This window comes from Hemitrygon akajei, chromosome 12, assembly GCF_048418815.1.
Source record: "Hemitrygon akajei chromosome 12, sHemAka1.3, whole genome shotgun sequence".
Classification (NCBI taxonomy): domain Eukaryota; kingdom Metazoa; phylum Chordata; class Chondrichthyes; order Myliobatiformes; family Dasyatidae; genus Hemitrygon; species Hemitrygon akajei.
The window spans coordinates 40,903,886-40,917,631 of record NC_133135.1 but is presented as its reverse complement, the minus strand read 5'-3'; the positions used below and the strand labels follow the sequence as shown (position 1 = coordinate 40,917,631).

At 40.4% G+C, this 13,746-nt stretch overlaps 1 protein-coding gene across 4 annotated transcripts in view; it reads right to left on the bottom strand.

Annotated features, from left to right (window-relative positions):
* mast2 (microtubule associated serine/threonine kinase 2) overlaps positions 1-13,746 on the bottom strand; it is a 405,044-nt gene that overhangs the window by 190,387 nt on the left and 200,911 nt on the right. The window lies entirely within an intron of this gene.

Genomic DNA, 13,746 nt, shown 5'->3' with positions numbered 1-13,746 from the left:
CCAGTCCATTACCCTTCAGACCTCTCCTATCCATGTATCTATCTAATTTATTCTTAAAACAGTGAGCCCGCATTTACGTCAGATGGCAGCTCGTTCCACACTCCCACCACTCTCTGAGTGAAGAAGTTTCCCCTAAACCTTTCCCCTATCACTCTAAAGCCATGTCCTCTCGTATTTATCTCTCCTAATCTAAGTGGAAAGAGCCTACTGGCATTTACTCTGTCTATACCCCTCGTAATTTTGTAAACCTCTATCAAATCCCCCCCTCATTCTTCTACACTCCAAGGAATAAAGTCCTAACCTGTTCAATCTTTCCCTGTAATTCAACTCCTGAAGACCCAGCAACATCCTAGTAAATCTTCTCTGCACTCTTTCAATCTTACTGATATCCTTTCTATAGTTAAGTGACCAGAACTGCACACAGTAATCAGAGGGTTTAGTCTGTTCTCTGAAAAATACTGCTACAATGTTAAGCCAAAGCCGTTGAACAATTTAAACGAAAAGGGAAATTTGTCATGCTCCAAATCCAAGACCAGTGACCATGAGCATCCAGACATGGAAAAGAAACTCAGAATTCATAGGAAAGTAGTTTGTCTGTAATCTCCAGGTTTTAAAATTCCAGATGTCTTGTGCTAGAATTTACATTAAAATGTTCTGTCCAACGAAATCTAATTAGACTTGATAGGGAAAAAAATTGACATGGGTTAAGACTAGTCAGAAAATTTTATTTAAAACAGTATTTTACAATGGAAGCTGTTGCTTAGCCTTGTTGTGCTTACGACGACGCCACTTTAGCTACATATACTAATTTTGGAAGAAAACACATTGTGCGCACTAACAAAAATGCATTTTAATGCATATATCCACTTAACAAGCATCTACAATATTTACATTCAGTTCAAAAAACACATTGCGATCAGACAGCCTGATGCTATTATTTGTTCAAAAGATGCAATTAGCCACCTGAGATGTGCATCAAATTCACGGGACAACAATTGTCTGAAAAAACAGCTGCTGAAGAAACCTGGCAGCATTGAAAATAGGAGGCAGTCACAGAAGTGGTTCCGGCTTTAGACCTCGAGAAAGCAATTTGTAGTTATTGTTTTTGAATATAATCACAGCTATATAAACAGAAACAACAGTCAGCTAGAGAAACTCAGTGGGTCGAGCAGCATCCGTGTGTGGGTATGAAGGAACTGTGACAATTTAAGATTACAACTTGCATCAGAACAATTCTTGACCACTTGCTCCAGATTCCAGCATTGCAGTCTCCAGCATCTCCACAACTAGGTAAAACTGCAGCATTATAGATTAACAGAGTCTGCTTTTGTCCAAAACTCATTGCATCCTTGACTTCCTGACCAACAGATCCCAATCAGTACAACAGGCAGGAGCACCTCTGCCACGATTATTTTAAACACTTACACTCCACAAGGCTGCACCCTCTGCCTCCTATTCTAATCGCTATACACTCACAACTGCATCGGGAGATCCTCCTCTAACTTCATCTACACATTTGCAGATGATACCACCATAGTGAGTTTTATCTTAAATAATAATGGGTTGTAGTACAGGAAGGAGATAGACAGCTGAGTGAAGTGGCGTCATGAGAACAACCTTTACAGCATAAGAAAAAAGCTGGCTATTGACTTTAGGGAGATACATGGTCCTGAGGTCGAGATAGTTCCTTAGAATGAGAATATCATCAATAGCTCATTCTGGTCTAACCACATGGAGGACACAGCCAAGAAAGCTCACCAACACCTTTACCTTCCCTGGAGGCTAAAAATATTCAGCATGTCATCTTTGACCTTCAACAATTTTTATCAATGAACTATAGAGAGCATCCTATGTAGATGCATAAAAACACAAAATGCTGGCAGAACTCAGCAGGCCAGACAGCATCTATGGGAGGAGGTAGTGGTGACGTTTCGGGACGAAACCCTTCATCAGGAGTGGATGAAGGATCACTCCTGATGAGGGGTTTCAGCCCGAAACGTCGCCACTACCTCCTCCCATAGATGCTGTCTGGCCTGCTGAGTTCTGCCAGCATTTTGTGTTTTTATTTATTTCCAGCATCTGCAGATTCACTCATGTTGCCTACGTAGATGCATCATAGCTTTGTATGGTATCTGCTCTGCATCTGACTGCAAAAAACTGCAAGGAGTTGAGGGCATGGCTTAGCACATCAAGGGAACCAGCCTTGCTTCTATGTATCCTATGTGCACTTTTTGCTGCCTTGTTAAAGCAACCAATATAATCATACAGTTGATCCCACCCATCCTGCATACTCTGTCTTCTCCCCAATCCCACTGGGCAGAAGATACAAAAGTCTGAAAGCATACAGCATACCACCAGCCCAAAGGCAGCTTCTATCCTGCTGTTATAAGATTATTAAACAGTCCCCTCATACAATAGGATGGACTTGTGACCTCACAATCTAATTTATTATGGCCTGGCACCTTATCTACCTTCCTCTATAATTTTAACACTTTATTCTGCACTCTTGTTATTATTTTTACCTTGTACTACCACAATGCACTGATGTAATTAACTGATCTATATGGAGGGTATTCAAGACATTTTTCACTGAACCTTTGGTACATGTGACAATAATAAACTATTAATGCTTCAGAAAGTAGAAGACAGAAAAATCTTAAAATTCATGATTTGATGAATCTGCTGTTCCAATAATTCTTGATCTAATCAGCACTCATGGACAAGTATTTTTGCTGATCACAGAAAAGCAACATCAGTGACTTTAAATATTGACACCATCACCACTGAATCAGAAAAAGACAAACAACAAATTATCAAAACTGTGAAATGATGGTAAAGTGTAATTTCTCCACGCTGATAATCAATAAGAGGGTCAATGTAAAAATGTTTATCAGGAGATTTTTGAAGGTGAAATTGGCACAGATGTATTGCCCCTGTGGGGTTTGGTAAAGCAGAATCTATAAACATTTGAAATAGCAGGGTCACTGCAAAGTAATAAAATTTCAAAAACTGATGGGCCAAATAGCCTTTCTCGTAGAGTACACTGCAATGGCTCTAAATGGACTTACAATCACTGAATCAATGGCTGTCTTAAAAGATGTAAGTATTTACAATCATGCAGGTTTTAATGTGCAAACAGCAGGTTTTAAGGATAGAGTAATGTTTTCCAGAGAAACTCCATTGCTGCTTGTGAAGCAAAACACAACAAATAGGCAAAAATGTTCTACTTCACTGCTAAAAGCAACAAGTTATTTTTATTATTGATTTTTAGGATCCAGCAGCGAAAGAAAAGAAAGTTAATGAGGGAAAATATTGACCTTGAGAGAAAATTTGCATATAATACCAAAACAAACAATAAGATATTCTATGGATCATATAAATAGAAAGCTAAGTATGAGAATAAGGAATGGTGAATTTATAACAGGAGGCAAAGAAATGACAAATGTGCTGATTTACCACAGTCGTCACTGTACAGGACACTGAAAAACTGCCCAAGATAACAAATAGACTAATTTCAAATAAGTTAGACACTATTCTGGAAGACTGGAGAGTGGCAAATGTTATTCCTTTCGTCAAAAAAGGCAATAGGGATAATTCTGGGACTTGTAGACCTGTGAGTTGCACCTGATATCAGTGGTAGGCGAACTACTGGGAGGGATTCTTAGAGGCAGGATTTGAGCATTTGGAGAAACATAAGCTGACGGAGTGTAGATCCACGGCGAAGCAATCTCTCAATCTATGTCAGGTCTCACTGATGTACCACACCGGGAGCAGCAAACACACTATATCATCCCAATAGACTCACAGGTGAAGTGTCGCCTCACCTGGAAGGACTGCTTGGGGCCCTGAATAGTAGTGAGGGAGGAGGTGTAGATGCAGGTGTAGCACTTGCTGCACTTGCAAGGATAAGTGCCAGAAGGGAGATCAGTGTGGAAGGACGAATGGACAAGGGAGTCACATAGGGAGTGATCCCTGCAGAAAGTTGGTGGGGGGGGGGGGGGTGAGGAAGATGTGTTTGGTGGTGGAATCCAGTTGGAGATGGCAGAGGTTTCAGAGTATTATATGCTGGATGCGGAGGCTGGTGGGTTGTTAAGTGAGGACAAGAGGTACCCTATCCCTGGTAGGGTGGTGGGAGGATGGGGTAAGAGCAGATGTGTGTGACATGGAAGAGATGTGGTGACAGCTTATCCACTGATGTCTATTATAAACCAACAGACTCTCACAGCTACCTGGACTATAACTCAAACCACCCTGTTATTTGAAAAAACTCCATCGGAGATGTTCTCCTTTTTCAAAGAAGGGGGCTTCCCTTCCTCCACCACCAACGCTGCCCTCAAATGCATCTCTTCCATTTCACACACGTCTGCTCTTACCCCATCCTCCCACCACCCTATCAGGGATAGGGTACCTCTTGTCCTCAACTTCCACCCCACCAGCCTCTGCATCCGGCACATAATTCTCTGAAACTTCCACCACCTCCAACGATCCCACCACCAAACACATCTTACCCTCCTCCCCAACTTTCTGCTTTCTGCAGGGATCATTCCCAATGCAACTCCCTTGTTCATTCGTCCCTCCCCACTGATCTTCCTCCTGGCACTTATCCTTGCAAGCGGAACATGTGCTACACCTCCTCCCTCACGACCATTCAGGGCCCCGAACAGTCCTTCCAGGTGAATTAACACTTCACCTGTGAGTCTGTTAGGGGCATAAATTGTGTTTGGTGCTCCCTGTGTGGCCTCCTGTACATTGGTGAGACCCACTGCAGATCGGGAGATTGTTTCGCCGAGCATCTAGGCTCTATCCTTGCCTGCCCATCACCTCCCTCTGGTGCTCCTCCTCCCCTCCTCTTTTTTTTCTTTCTTCCATGGCCTTCTGTCTCTTTCACCAATCAACTTCCTAGCTCCTTGCTTCATCCCTCCCACTCCAGGTTTCACTTATCGCCGGGTGTTTCTCTCTCTCCCCTCCCCCAACCTTTCAAATCTATTTCTACTTTGGGTTTCGGCCCAAAATGTCGACTGTGCTTTTTTCCATAGATGCTGCTTGGCCTGCTGAGTTCCTCCAGCGTTGTGTGCGTGTGTTGCTCAACCATACATGAATACAGCCAAATGAAACAGCATTCCTCTGAAGCCAAGGTGTGAAGCACATTATCAACAGCATGCAGTACACTGCAAGCACTGTAGCACACAGCACAAATAGCATATATGGTTATGATAGCAGAAAAAGTTACAAAGAAAAAGAAATAATGTAGCCCAAGTTCCTGAGTAGTGTCGACTATAGATTAATGGTAGGTTGCCTTGGTCCAGCTTTTACTGAGTGAACACCAGAGGCAGCACCACACAAACACCAGAGAGAGTAGCATCAAGCAAAATACGAGGTTCCTACATTTACCAGTGATATGAAAATAAGTGGAGAAGTGTGTCACAAACACTGGAAAATTTGCATATACTGGAGATTCAAAGCAACACACAAAATTCTGAAGGACCTCAGCAGGTCAGGCTGCAACTAGGAAAAAGAGTGAAAAATCAACGTTTAGGGCCGGGACCCTTCTTCGGGAAGAATGTGTAGTGATCTGGACATTGTTATTTTCCAATGGAATATACAGTACTGTGCAAAAGTCTGAGGCACATATACATAGCTAGCGTGCCTAAGACTTTTACACAGTATTGTAGTAATCTTATGTGTATTGCACTGTACCACTGCCACAAAAATAAATTCATGATGAACGTGAGTGATGATAAACCTAATCCTAATATGGGTCTCTATCGTGGACTAGGAGTGGGAAGGGGCAGGAAGCACCAGAGAGACATTTTGTAATGATCAATAAACCAATTATTTGGAATCAAATGACTTTGCCTGATGTCTCAGGGCTAAGTGTATCTGCACCCACATCTAGCACTTCTCTGCCAGTCGTTTCACACACCTCCCGCAGCACTCCACCCTTGACCATCTCAACATCTTTTGTTCTTGCCAGATTTACAAATTTGATGTCTGCTCCATGTTGACAAATACAGTACTGCGCAGAAGTCTTAGGCACCCTAGCTATGACTTCTGCACAGTCCTGTAGACAGACTGCAGAACAAGATGAAAACCTGGAAAATGGATTTTAACATGGGCTATGAGGTATTTTGGTAGAGATGTGAAAAGGCAGGTAATTACCTAATTGAGTTAAGTTCAAAGAGATCATAACAAAAAAAATTAACAAGCAGGTCCAACACATAGTTTAGCAGGTAAATGGCATTTTTGCTCTTTACTGCAAAGAGAGCAGGATTTAAGAATAAGTAGGTTTTGTATAGTTGCAGAGGGTATTGGTGAAACCACACGTGGAATATTCTACAGTTTAGGTCTCAATACGCGAAAAAAAAGAACGTAGTAGCATTGTTGACAGTCCAAAGGATTTTCGCTAGACTAATTCTGTAAGAAATTGTTGTCCTGCCAAAAGAAGGTAGATAGTTTGATTCTGTATTCCTTGGAGCTTCAAAGAATTGTTCAAACATATAAAATCCTAGGCAGGATAACAGCTTGATGATGTAAATGTCAAGAAGTTTTCTTGAGTGGGAGAGTTAGAAACTAGATGTAGTTACACAATAAAAGACTGATCCTTAAAACTGAGGTGCTAGGAAACTTGTTCTCTCAAAACTGGCCAACTCTTGCTCCTACTTTCTTGTGTTCTTATTTTTATTTGCTTATTGCAATAACTGTGATAACGGACAACCGACCAGGAAATCTTACTAACAGCCACAAATTCTGTTCAAATTCACTAATATTTTCTCAAAATCAGGTTAAGATATAGACGGGATCAGCCCAGACTTCATGAAATTTAACATTAATTTGCAATGTTTATATTAATCTTCAGGTTGGTTATTAACTGGTGCTAATTTAGAAATTGTTGCATGGAAAAAGGTGTGAGAAAGAAACATAGCTGATAAATAAACAAGATATTGGCACATGTTGGAGGAGACGAGAATGAGTACTGGCATGGTTGATAATATTGGGTTGACTGGGCAAACAAGTGATCTTGGATTTGGAGTACAAGTAGGTTTACTGGGCTAAGAATAATATTTACAGCATGTGGAAACCTTCACTGCATTTTAAACTGGATAATCAATTTAAATAGAGAAGTAGAAAAGAAGCAGCAAGTGGCAGATAACACAGCATTCATTTCCATTCAACAGAACATAGAACATTCAAACTGAAATTAAAGTTCAGAATGAAACGCATTTAGTCAAGTCAAGTCAACTTTTATTGTCATTTCAACCAATACTGCGAGTACAGTGCATAGTAAAAATGAGACAACGTTTTTCAGGACCATGGTGTTACATGACACAGTAAAAAAAACTAGACCGAACTACGTAATAAAAAAACACAACACAGAGAAAGCTACACTAGACTACAGACCTACACTGGACTGCATAAAGTGCACAAAAACAGTGCAGGCATTACAATAAATAATAAACAGGACAGTAGGGCAATAGGGTGTCAGTCCAGACTTCGAGTATTGAGAAGTCTGATAGCTTGGGGGAAGAAACTGTTACATAGTCTGGTCGTGAGAGCCCGAATGCTTCGGAGCCTTTTCCCAAACGGCAGGAGGGAGAAGAGTTTATTTGAGGGGTGCATGGGGTCCTTCATAATGCTGTTTCCTTTGTGGATGCGGCGTGTAGTGTAAATGTCCGTGATGGCAGGAAGAGAGACCCCAATGACCTTCTCAGCTGACCTCACTATCCGCTGCAGGGGCTTGCAATCCAAGATGGTGCAATTTCCAAACCAGGCAGTGATGCAGCTGCTCAGGATGCTCTCAATACAACCCCTGTAGAATGTGATGAGGATGGGGGGTGGGAGATGGACTTTCTTCAGCCTTCTCAAAAAGTAGAGATGCTGCTGGGCTTTCTTTGCTATGGAGCTGGTGTTGAGGGACCAGGTGAGATTCTCCCAAGAAATTTGGTGCTCTTTACGATCTCTACTGAGGAGCCGTAGATGTTCAGCGGGCAGTGGTTTACAGCATAAAATATAGTCTGCTTCTATTAATAGTGAGCTTGATAGTCATGGGTTTAACAGAGCCAAAGTTTGCAATGGATAGCTTTAATCATCGGTATTTAAAGTTAGCATCAGCAAAAGGCATTGCCAGGAATTTCCTTATATCAGAATTGCAAATAAACCATCTAGATTTGACTGTCTGACCATTTTGTTATTTATAATGATGATCATTAAATTTTTAGTTGAATGAACAACATACACATAGATAGATAACTGATTTCAACACCACATTAGACAATAGTTAGCTCATTCATCATCACAAATATCTCATGCATGGGATCTCATTTTATTTTCTTCTGTTTTCCTCACTGCACTGAATTCAGAAGAATATTTCATCCTCGGTGGGAGTTTGAAATGATGTAACTTTTCTTCACAATTTTTACCACTTGACAAACAGAAAATGACTGACATAACTAATGGCCTCAAAATCTGCTATTTTTGAATGATGATCATCATGTTTAAAACTGGAATTGCAAAGCACCCACAAACATTGTTACACAATGAATATGGTCCCAATACATCTGAATGAGTAGCAGATCATAAGTTAATGTGTGAACTGCACAATTTTTTATAATTAAATGTATTTGGTCATAATCAATGAGTTGTTAGTGGACTACTGAAATATAATCTTGGCTAAAGTATTCTTAATTCAATTTTTTTTAAAAGGTAACTTATCCCAAATGGTCCTGCTATTGGTATAAAATTTTAGATCCATTAAAATAAAAAAGGAACTTCAAAAACCTGGAAAGAGATGTCTGGCAAGGAGCAAAATGAGCACATGAGAATGAAGGCAAAAGGTATTGCTAATAAAGACGATGCAAAAATTTCACATATAAAGGAACATGAGAAACACACTGACATTACAAAATTTGAATGCAATGTGTTGACCATGACAAGAGGAGGCTGAAATAATGAAGCTAACATCTTTAGAAGCGGATAAGCTGCCAAGCCTCCAATCCTCTTTGGCTACAGGCGTAATGGTATTAGCCTGGAAAACAGCTGACAGGATATGATTGTTTATAAACTGGTAAAGAGGTAAGCCAAAACTATACAGTCGATAGTCAAACACTTGTGATTGGCAAATTATTGGAAAAAGTTCTCACGGTACAGAAAATCTGCATTCAGAGATGCTCAAGTTAACCAAGGCAAGTCCACATGGATTTTGTTCAGCAAAGATATGTTGGGTGAATAAGTGAATTTTTTTGAAGAAGTGACAAGGAGTATTCAAGTTCAAGTTTAAATTCAAGTTCAATTGTCATTCAAGCATACACATGAATACAGCCAAATGAAACAGCGTTCCTTTGGGGCCAAGATGCAGAACATAGTACTAAGTCAACCACAGCACAAGGCACATACTGTATCAGAAAAACTGTCACACATAAAAACTAGTATAACCCAAGATCCTGAGTGTCTTGGCCTCTAGATTGATGGTGCATGGGATGTTGTCCTAAATCTATGGTTCTGCAAGAACAAATACGCAGCTGTCCTCATCACATGCTGGTGCAGTTGCAGACAAATGCAATCCAGCTTGTCTTCCACCGATCAAACATTGGAGAGCAGCACCAATTAGAGGAGCCAGTCCCAACTCAGCCGCACTTCTGCTCTCTCCCATACTGCCTCCAGTGTCTCTTCCCCTAGGCGGCAGCAAAGCCTGGTACACGCAACAACCGAGGCCACGCAGCTCCCCCAACATCGGTAACTCAAATGCACCAGTGAACCGGACTTTGAATATTCTACATTACCAATCTCCAACAGGGGCTTGTGGTTACAAGAAAAACAACCAAGACTGTCATTTGCACTGTTTGTTTGACTGACAACTAACTCCTTGTAGCAGGCTGTAGGAGATGGCAACACAGTATGCAAGAAGCCCAGCTCCACTGCTATCAAGAAACTCACTAGTGGGTAGACATGCATTTTAAGTTCTTAATATCCAGAAGTGTCCTGCAATCATAATAAAGACATAAAGGACAAGGACTTTTGTTTGAACCCAGGGAGGCCACTGCGATTGAGCACACTGCCATCTTACCAGGAAGTGCATTTTATGCAAGCTTTGTGGATCTTAGCAGGGATTATGATGAAACCCTACAATGGGAGATTAATCATTAAAGTGAGAGTTCATGGGTTCCAAGTGAAAGCAATAACTTGGATCAAAAATTGGCAAAGTGAAGTAATACAAACTGTAATGGTTATTGGCAACTGTAGTATACATCAAATTGTGTACCACACACAAAATGCTGGAAGAAGTCAGCAGGCCAAGCAGCATCTATGGAAAAAAAAATACAGTCCTGCCAAAGGGTCTCAGCCCAAAACATCGACTGTACGTTTTTCCATAGATGTTGCCTTGCCTGCTGAGTTCCTCCAGCATTTTGTATCTGTTGCTTGGATTTCCTCCATCTGCAGATTTTCTCTTGTTTATCAAATTGAGTACATTACGGTTGTGCAGAACTCTTGATTATTGTAAATATGGCTGATTTATAGGGGACCATGATTCCATGCCTGCTGAAAATAACAAAATTGACAGTGCACCTAACACTAAATAAGAAGGTTCTATAGTACAAGACATGTTAGGTGGGCACTAAACAACCAAATAGAAGCAAATATGAAAGGAAGGACAAATAAACTAAGATGAGAAGTGAAGATGTGGAGAGAAACAGAGCATTCTTGGAGGGAAAGTGAATTAAATACTTTTCCATCAAATGGATTATGGGAGCCTGGAACACTTAGCCTGAACAGGTAGTGGAAACAGAAACCTTAGTTATTTTTAAAACATTTCCGAGTAAGCATTTGAAAAAGTGCAGCTTGACAAGGTTACTAACCTAGAGCTGGGAAATGGAAGGCAAGTCAAAAACTTGCCTTTCAACCCTGTGTTCATGTCATCCATCAAGTACTCTAATCATCTACATTAATCCCATTTACTTGCTCCTCAGTTTTCTATGCTATAGTGATTCAAGTATTTATCTACCTATTGTTGTAAACTTTTCCTCTCTCATCCCCATCAAGCAACGCGCTCCAGATTTTAACCTCTGGATAAAAATATTCTTCCTTATGTCCCTTCTAAACTTTATGCCCTCATTTTAATCCAGTTCCTTCTGCTATCAGATACCAATACCATGGGGAAAAGTTTCCTATGAACTAATCTATCCATGCCCCTCAATTTTGTATAGCTCGATATGCTCTTCCACAGTCTTTTCTGCTCCAAGGACAACAAACCCAACCTATTCAGTATTGGGTCAAGAGGCCTTTCCTACTGTAAGCAGCTAAAGGAATTACATCAAAATTCTTTGGAGTTTAAGAGAATGAGGAATGAACTTACAGAAACATACAAGGTCTTAACAAGGAGGATGTTAAAATGTTTCTACTAAAAGGACAATCTCAAACAAAAAGATGTGACAATATTAAAGACAGCCATTTAAAATTGAGATGCATAGAAACTTCACACAAAGGATACTAAATCCCTGGAGGTGTCTGAAATATCAGGGAATTGAAAGCTATTCAATCAATGGGTTGATGAGAGCAGGGCAGTAGGCATTGTCCATATTGACTTCAGTTAAGGCCTTTGATAAAAGTTCAGCATGATAGGCTGCTATGGTAAGTTAAACTGCAAGTCATCCAAAGAAAACTAACTAATTGGGCACATATGAGGAATAGATAGAGTGGGCAGCCAGTGCCTCTTCACCAGGGCACCACTGCTCAATACAAGAGGACACGGCTTTAAGGTAAGGGGTGGGAAGTTCAAGGGGGATATTAGAGGAAAGTTTTTTACTCAGAGATTGGTTGGTGCGTGGAATGCACTACCTGAGTCAGTGTGAAGGCAGATACACTAGAAAAATTTAAGAGACTACTAGACAGGTATATGGAGGAATTTAAGGTGGCGGGGGGGGGTATATGGGAGGCAGGGTTTAAGGGTCAGCACAACATTGTGGGCCGTGCTGTGCTATTCTATGTTCACAATTGGCTTCATAGTAAGAAGCAGTGTGTGATGGTGGAAGGTTGTATTTTGGACTGGAAGCCCAGGACAAGTGGTGTTCCCCAGGGCTTACTAGTAAGACCATTGCTATTTTTCCACCCATGGTGTCACGAGTAGAGGCTTGTGAATAAGGCTTTGGCAAACTGGCCTTCATCGATCAGGTCACTAAGTATAGAAGATGTTATGTTGCAGTTGTACAAGCCATTGATGATGCAACATTTACCTATAAAGAGCACGGAGGAGATTACCAGGACTTGAGGGACTGAGTTATGGAGAAAGGTTGAGCAGGTTGGGATTATTTTCACCAGAGCATAGGTGAATGAGGGGTGTTCTTACAAAAGTGTGTAAAATAAAGACGGGCATAGATAGAGTCGATGCATAGTCTTTTCCCAACTTTGTGGAATCAAGAAGCAGAAGGCTTAGGTTGAAGGTGAGAGGGGAGAGATTTATTATGAATCTGAGGGGGCAACATTTTCACCCAGAATAGTCAGTATATGGAATGAGCTGTAAGAGGAAGTGGTTGAAAAAGGTATAGTAACAACATTAAAAGGGACTTAGACAGGTAAAAGTTTCGGAAAGCTTTCAAGGAATATCGGCCAAACCTAGGCAAATGGGACTGGATTAAATGAGCCTGTTTCTATGTTGTATGATTTTATGCTATACCTAGTTCACACAGAAGAGGGGACGAGGCCTGGAACAGGTCAGCCATGATGATTTTGAATGGCAGGAAATATTTGAGGGGCTAAGTGGCTTAATCCTGCTCTTATTTCTCACATTTTCATGCTCTAGTGTTCTTCAATGAAAGATTCCCACTTTACAGTTCAGTAAATCTAAATGAACAACCTTCTTCAACGGATGTGACTACTCTGTAACCATAAACACAAAATCAATTATAATCCAATTTAGTGAACAGTTTGCCAATACAGTGCTAATATAATTTTGATTTGACATAACTATAAACAACATGTCACTGAAAATACTGGGATGCAGATACACCTAGAAGGAAAAAGACAGAAATATGGAGAAAGAGGAGGACAAGGTTGAAGCCATAAGCTGAAATCTTATCAAAACACGTTGCATTTTGAGACTTCTCATCCAACACTTGTACACATGGGTTAACACCAGGGTTTAAAACTTTTTCAGAAATATAGGTTCAGAGAACGGTGGGAGAAACTATACAATTAAGGTTCCTGAACTTTATCTATTCACAATTTAGTGGGTTAATCCTTTTCCTACTGTTTGAGGTATCACCCCAACAAAAATTCTGTTAGAAGGTCGACCCTAGACCAATGCCTGTTATTCAGATCACCCCACTGGTAATCAGTGTTTGCACAGTTATTGGGAAAAACAAACTGCAAGAGCAAAAAAGTAAAATTCATTTAAACACTGACAGATAAAACCTTAACCAAACTTGAACTTCTACTTAAATTGGTCAACTTTTAAAAAATTAAGTCTTGTGAAATCAGCACTGCGTCAGTGAGAACCATTAAACAAGTGAATGAAGAAACCTTTCCTTTGTTAATCATTTTGCATTATACTACTGTTCTTTTCCATGAATTATATCACATATACATTATGTGAGCATATAACATATGATTATCTTTTTCCCATGAAGTTGCCTATTTGTGCAATTCAGTACCCAACAAACTTATGAACTTACTGTTCATTTCATGCCGTTATAAATTTGGAGCAAACTATTCAGGTTTGCAGTGCAGAGTGAATTTAGGAGAAAATTATGTTGGTAT